General features: G+C 43.5%; 1 protein-coding gene across 1 annotated transcript in view; it reads left to right on the forward strand.

Moving 5' to 3' along the window:
• Positions 1-12,399: 12,399 nt before the first annotated feature.
• The window catches only part of mrasa (muscle RAS oncogene homolog a), a 41,790-nt gene continuing 41,210 nt past the window's right edge, over positions 12,400-12,979 (forward strand). The window contains exons 1-2 of the mRNA XM_056289203.1: positions 12,400-12,443; positions 12,616-12,644. The gene's annotated coding sequence lies outside the window, so the exon portion shown is untranslated. The remainder of the gene's footprint in view (positions 12,444-12,615; positions 12,645-12,979) is intronic.

The following is a 12,979-nucleotide window of genomic DNA, read 5'->3' on the forward strand; positions in this document are numbered from 1 at the left end:
GTGACTGTTCCCAGAAACGATTACTCCAGATGTGTTGTTTGCTGAGTAGTATTTGCATTTAGAGCCTCTATGGAAATTGCCCCACATATTTGTGTCGTGTCAAAAAAATGTATACACATGCATTTGCTACTAAAGAACATGGGAAATGTCCCTTGTGTTGATCTTTGCATTGTTGCATGCCTTGAGTTGTGCAGGCTATCTAGGGGGCCTAAGCCAGCAGTCACTGTCAGGGCTAGTTAAAGCTTTAGGTCAGATGACTTTGTTATATTTGAGTATAGCACAATTGTTTTACGCAATGACTTTAAGGAGTAATCTGGAGCTCGGGATTATTTCTATATTGCATTCTGCCTGTTTGTCCCTCCCCTGTCCGCTCCTTCGTACACTGGAAAACGACCACTTCATCACAACCCCCATCCCCCCATCAGTCCTCAGCATAGGGTCACTAGGCAACAGGCAGCCCAGGCAAGGAATGGAAAGATAAAGAGGGAATATATGTATGTGAGGAAGCGAGAGAGAGGGGAGTGCGTGTGTGTGTGTGTGTGTGTGTGTGTGTGAGAGAGAGACAGACAGAGAGAGAACAGTTCCATGCCTTCATCTCTCCCAAGCGTGCAAAGGTCAGTGAGGTTATCGCTGATGTCTTTTGGATTAGGTGTGTGTCTGTAAGTGTTTACTCATGCATCTGTGTGTGTGTGTGTGGGCGCATCGTTGTCATATTTTTGGACATCACTGGTGCTCAAGGATGCATGGTGCTGAATGGAAGGCAGACTTCCCAAAGACTTTCTTTAAAGGGAGAATTCATGCTGAAACTCTGTTCACACTCAACATGCCCTGATGGTCTTGGATAGCTCAATCAATATATCAGTAGATGATCGACCTCGTTTCAAAACTAAACCTGGAGATTTCTGAATCTATAAAACTGAATTTGTACTTTTGTTACAAGTCATTTTAGGAATCGCAATTTAAATTTTAATTCTTAAAAGAACTTATGTTTAAGAAAATAAAGAATGTTGGGCATCCACATCGCCGGCATGGGGGTCTATTCCATTGCCTACTAACACAGGGATCGCCAGTTCGAATCCCTGTGTTACCTCCGGCTTGGCCGGGCATCCCTACAGACATAATTGGCCGTGTCTGTGGGTAGGAAGCCGGATGTGGGTGTGTCCTGGTCGCTGCACTAGCGCCTCCTCTGGTCGGTTGGGTGCCTGTTCGGGGGGGAGGGGGAACTGGGGGGGAGAGCGCCGTGATCCTCTCATGCGCTACGTCCCCCTGGTGAAACTCCTCACTGTCAGGTGAAAAGAAAAGGCTGGCGACTCCACAAGTATCGGAGGAGGCATGTGGTAGTCTCCAGCCCTTCCTGGATGGGCAGAGGGGGTGGAGCAGTGATCAGGACGGCTCAGAAGAGTGGTGTAATTCGCCTGGGGGGTCCAAAAAAAAGAAAGAAAAGAAAATAAAGAACATAAATTCAGTCAAAGTAGATTTCTGATTTTCTGTGTCTGCACTTCACGGCACAGTTTGGCAGATTCACCCAACTCAAATTCTTCAGCTTGAAATGTATGGGCATGTGAATGAACAACTGGCAATTTAAGTTTGCTCACCGTGATCATCAGTTATTTCCATTGACATATAATGTGAGGAGGCTCAGTTAAACATGGAAAGTGATCAGTATGCCTAAATGTGCAATGCACTGGTAACCCCCTTTTCTTGGTTATACTGTGCAGAAACCACACCAGTCCTCTGAATTCAGGGTAGCTGCTGCAGGCCCATTTATTTTTGGCACAACTCAGTTCTGGCAAAATCAATATGAACATATAGATGTTGTGGTCAACCCAACTGTCGCCGTCGTGTGACGAAGGGCTTTCTACAGCTGATATATACATACATAATAAACACAAAATAAAATACAATAATAACAATTGGTTCAACCAAAATAAAACTTGATCATATAGTTTACAACAGTGTTAAATTTCACTACATGTTACATAATAACATTCCCTGAACCCGTTTGTATTAATATGAAATGAATATGTACATCGCGGAAAATGTATATTCCGCAAAACAACATACCTGGTAAAGTCAAAATGAACATATAGATGTTGTGGTCATATATTGTCAGCTCAACTCCAGCCCTGTTCGTAAAGAAATGTAACCAAATGTTTGCTAGCAAATGTTAATTGTGTTGTTTAAACGTTAGCTAGCAGAGAACAATGGCGGCCATTACACTGTTCATTAGCTTGAGTGTACGTTTCGTGAAGTTTAACATAAGAAACATAAAAACATACATAGCATGGAAAAATATTGTGCATACATTTACGCAACGATTGCCGTAACTGGAATGCACTTTTATCAATTTTATAACACCTTTTTAGCCATATTTGGAGTGAACTCTTCAGGACTACGTAAAGCTCTGTCGCCGTTGTATGGCCGACGGACAGCGATGTTACGTAATACACGTAACCACAACCGTGACCACTAGGTGGTGCTAAGCGAAAGATGCCAGGGTTGAATATGGGGAGTACAAGAGAATCTCAATATATAAAGAACAGCTAGAAGAACCCCGCTACAATGTAGCGGTTTGGTTATCCACCCGTCTAATAGTCCATGGGCCAGACGATATTTCGGTACACTCAAGGTGGCAAAACTTACTTATAATTTTTGAAAGGATCCATGTCTGTAGATGATATTTTGGTATGATAACCATTCCTGAGTGGCAGCTGTATCACAGTTATCAGCTCATGAAGTTAACCACCCGCTAAACTAAATTGCATTTTAGACGCTGGTGCATATCCTGGTTTAGCCTCATGGTCAGGACATTTTTCAATGTTCCATAATATTGTCTTTGGTATCATTTTAAAGGGGACCTTCTTAGCTTTCATTCAAGCCCTGTTGTGGATATTTCTCACAAATATAGAGGTCACTTGAGCTCTTCAACCCGTCAATAACACACATCTTTCTGCAATTTTCGCCTAAACTATATACTTTCTTTTAGCCCTGTGGCATCTAGGAATATCAGGGACACAAAACACAAAAACTGGAATACTCACAGGACTGTAAAGATTCAGGAAATGTATAATATACCCATACTATTTCATTGTGTGAGGTGATTGTGAACCTTAAATGAGAACTAGACCAAAGCCAGATAGGTCACAAACTGGTCTCTATACATTTGTTTAAATACACAATCAAAATACATGATAAAAAGGAATACCATAGTGAGGTAATGAACTATTTTAATATTTTAAACAACATTGACATTTACATATACTTAGTCAATGATACATGTAATCCCATATCATTAGTTGGTATATGTAATGGTAATGGGTAGGGTAATGGGTATATGTGAATATGGTTACATTATTGTTATCAAGCTCTGGGTAACCAAGTCCAGAATCAACATCCTGTGCATCAATAGACTACTACCACAGTAATACCATCAGAATCATCACACTGTCATTCATCAAACTGCTCGTTTCTCTCATCATCTGACTCCCCAAGTTCAAAGTCCAGTTCTGGACCATCCTGCTGTTTTTGGTTACTGCAGGTCTGTAACCTGCACATGTCTGTGCATGGAAGTCCATTTGACAAGCACATGCAGCTTGGCATTTTGCATGAATGCACACACTTACATGTTAGCATTTCCAAGACCACATCTGGTGCAGGTGGGGAGCGCATCCAGTAAATGGCCAGCTTGCCTTCATCGTCTGTCCATCCATACTCAGTAGGGCTTGGCACCACAGGGTTAGCCTGCAGACAGCACTTCCATATTGCTGCCTGATAGTTGGCTCGTTGAACATGCATAAAGAGACAGTCTCTACATGGTGGCAGCTGGCTGGACTCAACCTCTCCCCTTTTGGTGCAGAAGAGCTGGTAACGCAGTTTGTTCACCTCAGCAGTGCTGCTATTAGCAACATACATCCGACAGGTGAACTGCTCAATTTTCTGGAACAGCTCATCACTCACATTTGGGACAGACACATGTCTGTCCCAGTTGACTAAAAGTCTCTTGGCAGGAAGTGTGTTTTCTCACTATCTTCAGGGCATTCAGCTTCCCTCGACCAGCGAATGCACTGACAGTGTCGCAGCCTGTGAAGGCATGTAAGCCAATTAGGCTGTCACAGATGCTGTCTCCAAGTGAACTTGCCAGTTTGGTGATGTCGACAAACCGTGTGCGGTTCTGAGTCCCACACTTCTGGTAGATGGGACAGGTGATGTCCTTCTGGAAGCCAAGACAAAGCACCATGACATCAGTGTCCTCAGCTGGGATGATAACTGACTTTGAGCCCGCATTTGCTGCATGCAATGCATGCAGGAGCAGACGGGTGTCAGCTTCTTCATGTGTGGAGTGCAGTTCTGCTGCTTCCTCACACCCATCTTCTGTCAACTTGTAGCAGGTTTCCTCACAGGTCATGTACAACACCTTGCCATGCAGCATAGCTCTGTATCGTGGGAGTTTTCACTCTTCCACCAGAAACTTGATGAGACTGATCTTGTTGGAGAAACTGCACAGAAATTTTCTCCACTGCTGGACGTGGTGTCCCCCTGCAAGATTCTTGTACTGGAGAGTGATTTCTCCACCCCGGTTCAGTCGTTCAGCATCTTTGATCGAAGTCTGGTGATAGACATCAAAAACAACATCAATCCTCCCACTCTGTGCTCCCTCATGGAGGACCTGGGTCAAGGCTGACTCTGCCACCTGTGCAAAGGTTTTGTTGTTGCCATTCATTTTTTGGACCAGGCTCATCCCATCAATGATGGAAGTAGATGGGATTGGGATGTCTTCTGCAGGAGATACATTCTTTTCAAGCTCTCTGGCAAGTGCAGCCTTGTTTGTTTTTCGTAAGGACCCATCAGCATTTGCCAGTGCCCATGGTAGTGGGCCCAATGGGTAGGCAAGGACATCCTTCAGATTCACCTTCCTGCTTTCAGCCACCAGGATCATGTGACTGAAAAGGTTTCTATCTGCCTTCAGAACCACATCCTGTGCTTTCTTTCCATGAGCTTGTTTTGTGCTGACATTGGAGAACGTTTTCAGACTTTGCTTGGTCATCTTGTCGTGGAATTTCACAGGTGGTGGGTCTGCATCTAACCTTGTTTGCTGGAATGCTTGGTAGGCCTCTTCTCCTTTCTCAAGAGCTCTCAAGAGATCTATGGTCACATCAGGTGGAGCCATGTTGCCAGTGGAGAGGCTAACCAAATCAATCTCATCAGGGGACATAGGATTGAGCCAGTTATTCTCCATAAGGTCCATGAGAGACTGGACATCTGCTTCATCTCTCTTGATCCTTGGACTCTGTAGATCTGGATGAGACCATTTGCACCTGCCTTGACCTGTCAGGTCTCTCAGCTGTCTGAGGTACATGCTTCTATACTCAGCTGTGAGATAATATTTGGTCACAGCTCCTGGCTTCAAGCTGAATCCCTTTGTCCCTCCAGCTGTTTGGGTGTCTTTGTTCACCGTTTCTTCTATAGCTTGGTCAACAGGGATTCGGCCAAAGGGATTGGTGGAGCCCAGTTGGACTGAGAAGCCTCCTTCCATGAATTCTGTGTACACATCTGGGTGTGTGATGGGCAGCTCAGACATCTGGGTGTAGTAGTAGGGGAGGTAGCGTGCATAATTCATCCTGTCATAAGCAAAGCACCATGGGATCATTGCTCGAATGCTAGCCAAGTGTAGCATCCAGTCTCCCTCTCTGGATGCTCGGATGAGCCCCAACAAGATTTCAACCATGTCCAAATAGGACATCCAGAAGTTCGAGAGGCTGCCGTTTCCACCTCTAAGGAACTCACGGTAGACTTCAAATAGATCCATGATGCGTGTACAAGAGCTGTTCTCGAGGACCTCCTTCAAAGCATGTTGTGAGACTTCTTTCCCAAGGCTGTCAATGGTCTTCAGTGTCTCATTCAGGTGAACCATGTCATTCCTGTGAGTTTCTTCCAACCAGGACAGGAAACCATTCAAGGTCAGTCGCATGAGAGCCTCATACAGGAGCTTGTGTAGTCGCACTGCCCTGTTGTACTTGCGGCCATCCATAACACCAGCAATTGAGCCTTCTGCAATCATGCCAGACTCAATGCAGAGGTCTTTGAGTCCAGCATCTTGGAAACGCTTTCCTATTATTGCCAGCAGTGTGCAGATGGTGTGGAATACCCCAAGCCTAACGATGATATCATGGAACTTGTCATGGTGTTTCCATGTGATCTCGACAGCCTTCGCATACAGGGCTTGGTCAAAGACACAGACAATCTTCCTCAGGCCTAAGCACTGCATGATGCTCAATGACTGGTTAAGCACCTCGTTGACAGTAGACATTTGTGTCGCTGGAGCATTGATGGTAGGCAGATAGCCTATATTGTCGGGGATGACCGTCATCTCTCCTCGAGTCAGGATGTTGAAGCCTGTCCAGCTGCTGACTGACTGTTCTTCTTGTTGTGACATGCGTGCTAGGACCAAAAGAAGGTTTTTCTCTCTGGCAAGCTTAGTTTTGGCTGCAGTATCGGCATCTGACTTTTTGCTTTGTGGTGGCCCTACACGTTGTCCAGCATTGTAAGTTGGTAACATTGGTGGGGGTCCATCAATGCTTCTCTTCTTTGTTTTGGGAACAGTGGGCATGGGTTGGACAGGAAGTGGGTTGACTGGCTTTGCTTGCACAGTAATCCCATTGACTCTGTGAGATGTTCCCTCACCACTGACAGTTTCTTCAAGACGGTCGATATTGTCCCAGGCTAAAGTTGTGAATATGCCAGGATGGATGTTAGCTGGAAGGGCAATGCCACTCCCTGATGATGAGAGTTTCTGGAGACACAGGGCAGTGTTGATGTCTTCCATCTGTGAATAGGACACACTGTGACCAAGTCGGTTGAGGATGTTTATCAACTCTACATTTCCTGTCAACGATTTGACACTGAATGGCAGAACAATGTGCTTGGAAGGCTTGGTATTTCCACATGTCACTGCATATACTATGTCATGGCCAAATGACTGCAGAAGGCACTGCACTCTCTGGGATGCATGATCAGGATAATTTGAGCCTGTGAGTAGAGAGTACAGGAAGATAATGAGCGACTCTGGAATGGTAGGACATTCTGCTTCTGGTTTGACTTCAGGCGGCCAGGTTTGAGGAACATCTTGACTTTTAATGTCTGCTCTCAATTTGATGGCTGCTTTGGCTATAACACCTTGTGCACTGACACTTTTCAGGGTCTGCAGCTCCCTTTTGAGAGACTGATTTTCTTTGGCAAGTTCCCTCATGGACAAGTTATCGGGATAGAGGAGGAATTTTCCTTTCTCATCAGGGAATATCTGCAAGGCTCCAGCAAACTCACTCTCCAGGTTTCGCCTTATGTGCTTCTTGGTTGATTCCTTGACTTGGGCAATGCCTTGGGAGTTCATTGAAGCTACCAGTCTAGAAGTGAGATCAGTCATTGTCATCACTTGAGGATTGCCAAAAAGCTCCATCCTGATGAAGAGGAACAGCTCATTGTATGCCTTATTCACAGCAGCTTCATACTGGGCTGCAGCATCATCATCTTCATTGCTGGCAAACTCTCCTTTGGAAACCTCTTCTTTGGTGTAAAGTCTATAGCATGACCTGTGGTAGTGCCCTTCAGCTGCTACAAGGTCTCTACTCACAATGGCAAGGATTCTGCTGTCCCTTTTCTTTGTGGCTGCACTCCTGATCTTTGCATCAGCTCGCAGTTCTCGACACTGCACCAGTACTTCTCTCGTATTCTGTCTCTTGGAATATTTGCTGTTTTTCTGACAAAATATGCACTCTTCATCATAAGTCCTAGATGTACTTGGAGCATGTCGAGCTACTCTCTTAGATTGTTTCTCTTCAGCAGAGACACAACTTTTCTTTTCTTTTGCAAGGAGGCCATCAAGAATTTGCTTTATAGTGAAGATACTGCGACACTTTCTGTGGTAGTAGATTGCTGGAATCTGTCCCTCAGGAATGTCTTTTGCCAGTTTCAAAACTGGTGCATGATTTCGTATCTGAGCTGCCCTGAGCAGAGTTCTCCATAAGTCGACACTTTGTAGTGAAACCAGCTTATCTGTATCATCAGAACAGTGGATAATGCACTCCACCCGTGGGCGCTTTGGTATTGGGTAAAAACTTGCTTGTTCACCAGTGGCCATATTCAGTCAGTTTTCACCTGCCACATACAAACAAATACATGTAACTTAGGTGTATGAACACTACTAAAACAAAGTTTACTTTGCTTCACCAGCGTCATATTACCATTATTTATCTTACATAGCCACAAATAGATACATTACCTAGTTGCTATGCAACAGCTGTATTTTGTCCACATGAGGCCGCTAAAATCAACACAAGGTGAAAGTTCCTCGTAGCCACTTTAACTAATCATATTAACATATACATTAAAAGAACATGCTAACATTATGGGAAATTAGCTTACAATCTTCTCCAGAGTGAGACAAGAAGATAGATACCAGTTTCCTCTATATGTATTTAGTAGAAAGCTATCTGGCTGCACGTTAGCCTAGCTTAGCACAATGAATGGAAGTACACAGTACTGGTTATCCTTGGTTGTTGGCCAACTAAGAACTGTCCCAGAGTTTAAGCTAGGCTAATCAGTACCAGGGGTGTTGAAATGCTATATTTGTAAAAATCTGGGCAAATACACAATCGTGAGAGGCACAGAAACAGGTTTCCTGAAAGAAAAATGAAATAGCTGCTCATTTGGAAAGGTTATCATGTATTATTTTACTTCTGTTAGTGTACCAAATAAAATGGCACCAGTGAAGTTGTGTCACCTTGGGTGATATCGATATCTGGTCTGACCCATGGACTAACTGGCTTTGGTCTAGTTAGTTTCTTAGTAATAATGCCCTTCTAATTTAAGGTTCACAATCACCTCACACAATGAAATAGTATGGGTATATTATACATTTCCTGAATCTTTACAGTCCTGTGAGTATTCCAGTTTTTGTGTTTTGTGTCCCTGATATTCCTAGATGCCACAGGGCTAAAAGAAAGTATATAGTTTAGGCGAACATTGCAGAAAGATGTGTGTTATTGACGGGTTGAAGAGCTCAAGTGACCTCTATATTTGTGAGAAATATCCACAACAGGGCTTGAATGAAAGCTAAGAAGGTCCCCTTTAAAATGATACCAAAGACAATATTATAGAACATTGAAAAATGTCCTGACCATGAGGCTAAACCAGGATATGCACCAGCGTCTAAAATGCAATTTACTTTAGGGGGTGGTTAACTTCATGAGCTGATAACTGTGATACAGCTGCCACTCAGGAATGGTTATCATACCAAAATATCATCTACAGACATGGATCCTTTCAAAAATTATAAGTAAGTTTTGCCACCTTGAGTGTACCGAAATAGGAAATTTTGGGCTCTGGCCCATGGACTATAAATCTCCCTCCTCTTCATCCTGCCAGCTAACCGCCTTCCCCCTGCCCCTAAACCCCCCCCCCCCACTCCAACTCCCTCCCTCCATGCTCAGAATCATCTGAAATGATGAGAAAAGTGGTTTTTAGCCATGTTTAGAAAATTCATATTTTGCATAATTATGCATAATTATATTTTAATTTTCTGCTATTTTTCTGGTCCTCTCTGGAACAATACCTACCACCTCCCAAAAAAATTAGGATCATAAGTGCATTTTTGCAAAAATGCATATTTTGCATAATGCCAAAACATTTCTGTCCCAGAAATTTGTTTTTATATAGGTGAAAAAATCAAACATGCTCATAATCATCTGAAATGCCGAGAAACGGGGTTTTAGCCATTTTTAGAAAAATGCATATTTTGCATATTTATGCATAATTAATTACGCATAATTTTAATGTTCTGCTATTTTTCATAGGTGCCCCTGATCATCCCCAATAATCTCCAAAAAGAATCAAGGCCCCAAGTGCTTTAGTTTGGCCGTTTATAGACTCTCACACAGACACACACCACACACCAGACACACATTGTGAAAATACAGGAGTAGATAAGTTAATATATTTTGCCGAACTTCAACAAGCTTACAACATGTAAACCCCATCTCTGTCACACACACACACACACACACACAATGAAAAAATACCATGTCAAAATGTAGACCAAATCTAGTATTTCAAGTAAGAAAATCCCCTAAAAAATAAAATAATCTGCCAGTGTGGTACGATATTTCAACTACGCATGAGTCCTAGAAATAAGTTAGAATCACTTGTTTATCTGAAAGACCAGAAATCTTGGAACAAGTTTCATTGATTTTAAGATAGTCTATTTAGTCTGAAGCATAATTTAAGTTTAATTATTCAATGATTTGACAACACTGCTTAAACACACACAAAGCTTTATTTTACTTCTGAAAAATCTATTTTTAAGATGAAATAACTAAATTAGACAACCCAAGATATGTGTGAATCATCAATTGGGTTACATAGTAAATCGGTAAATTGTTCTTGAAACAAGATGGTATAACGTGTCTGTGAATGTTCTCATTCATCCAGGTCATGGTTATACCAAGTCCAGTTGCACTTGATTCAACTCCTTTGGATAAGATGGGAAAACATTTCTGTGTGATTTTAAGAGTTAATCTTGTTCAGATATATATTTTTGCAGTGACACAGGAATGGAGAGCAGCTACCTGTTCCAAAGAGACAAATAACACATTGTACACCAAAAGCTTCTTGTCTTTCTCACTGCATAAGTATTTGCTTATACATTTTCAAGGGCTTTATGTTGCCTGTGTCAGACAGGACTGGGACAGGATATGAAGGGTCAAGACCCCATCAGACCCAAGCTCAGGATGCCGCAGTTGGTCATGGCCTGGGCCCACATGCTAACTGCTTATCTGGCTAAGCCACCTGGATGGTCATGTGATTTCAAAAGCATTACTATGTAGTTATGTGGAAGCAGTGTGCGAATGCCATATCAGGAAACAGGAACACTTTGTCATTCACGAAATGAAACAAAACATAATTTCCCCCAGCCCACAGTAGTGTAACACAAAGACACGCATCCAAAAACTACAAGAATACATCCAAACTAACACATATATCCAAACTTAAAAAAAAAATCACTGTCCAGGAGAACAAACACCAGCCAGGATGACTGTCGGAACTGTCGGTCTGCATGGTCTAGACCTTCGGTGTTTCCCCTTCGGGCACAGCTCCGTGCAGGGGCTGTGGTCCTTGGGCCAACTGGACACAGCAGACCAGGCTCCCTCAGTCGATCCAACACCAGCTCTCCCAGCCAGACACCTTTGACACACCTCCCTGCACTCCACACGACGACACCAAAAACACCACAGTCAACACTAGGCGAGGCCACCGCCAGACCGCCTTCGGTGTTATCGGAACTGTCGGTCTGCATGGACTAGCAGTAATCTTAGCCTGCCCTGCTTCCGCATCCTGTCAGACCACCCTCGGTGTTTCCTCTTCGGGTGCAGCTCTGGGCAGGGCCATGGTCCCTGGGCCCACGGGACGCAGCAGACCAAGCTCTCCCAGCTGATCCAGCACCAGCTCTCCCAGACATCAAATGAAGATAAACTTAGATGCAGACGTGGACAAAGACATTGCATGGATGGTACTGAGTGAGGCCGCTGCAAACGTGAATTCACGTCACCATCTTGCCTCCCCTGCGACTAGAACAACTTTAATGGTCAGTTTAAAAACACGCTGATGCACACGAGTCGACACTTGAGTCGAAAATTTGCAACTTCGACATTTATACCTTGACCCAAGCGCAGTGTGGCAGTGGTGGTGAGCTCACAGATGTTGAGGCCATCGTGCTCATGATAGCCACCGTAGATGTAGATGTCATTTTTCCACATGGACTCATCCTGTTGGTAGGCCTGGCTTGTGGGTCCAAGCTTTCTGTCACTCAGCTGTCCTGCAATGCAGCCTACCTTTACCCTGTTCAAGAAATACTACCCCCCCCCCCACACACACATTTCACAGAGGAGTACGCAAAGGCTGCAAAGCAATCAATGCTCAAATTAAGGCCCCATCAGACTGACCTTCTCTTATCAATCAAGTCGGGTGACCTCTCAATGAGGGGATCAATAGTTCAGTCAATCAGTCCAGCACCGCCTGATTGCTTCCGAGAAGTTGACCAACGCTCTTATCAGTAAACTTTTTATCTACCAGCACAATGTTGTGTCGCCTGGGAGAATGTTTATATCCAAAAACAGAATTTGTACATCAGTGACGTCTCATTTTAAGAGTCACATCCCCAGTTTATTCCACCTGAATCCCTCACGTTTACTTTATTGTAATTGTTGGCTGGCATTGTCTGCCATATCCAGGAAATGCTTCATCATCACCGTTACAAAGTTTTGCCATTGTGAAATGACGCAAAACAATGTAGGATGTAGAGAAAATAAATCAGGTCATTCTTCCATATCCTGAAAAGTTGAGGTTTGAAGAGAGCAAGCTGATGCATTCGTTTCTAATGTTCCCATCCTCAGGTACCAGGAAGACTTTACAAGTAAGACTTTAAACCTTTATGAAAGTGGACTGTGAGGTGAGATGTGATACTTTGATTTTATGTTTCTCTCTCTCTCTCTCTCTCTCTCTCTCTCTCTCTCTCTCTCTCTCCCTCTCTCTCTCTCTCTCTCTCTCTCTCTCTCTCTCTAACAGAAAACATGTTCAGAGCTTTTCCGTCTAAGGTCGGTGTGCTTTGACTTATTTTCATCTCCTTAAAACATTGAAGAAAAGACTCTTTAAATAGTTAATACCCGAAACCATCGTATTGTTACATCATCAGTAAGATGAATTATGTAAATGTGCAGAATTGGATCTGAAATCGTCTTGTCAGCTGCTTTCTTTCTTTTTTCCCTAATAGCAAAATAGCTAGTGTGTGTGTGTGTGTGTGTGTGTGTGTGTGTGTGTGTGTGTGTGTTTTGCCTCTTAAATACTAAATGACCATCAGTGGATTTCCTGGAAATGGTGGGAAAGCTAGATAGATGGACAGGGAGAGAGATGAAGAGGCAATAACAGTGAA

Source organism: Lampris incognitus, chromosome 11 (genome assembly GCF_029633865.1).
Source record: "Lampris incognitus isolate fLamInc1 chromosome 11, fLamInc1.hap2, whole genome shotgun sequence".
Taxonomy (NCBI): Eukaryota; Metazoa; Chordata; class Actinopteri; order Lampriformes; family Lampridae; genus Lampris; species Lampris incognitus.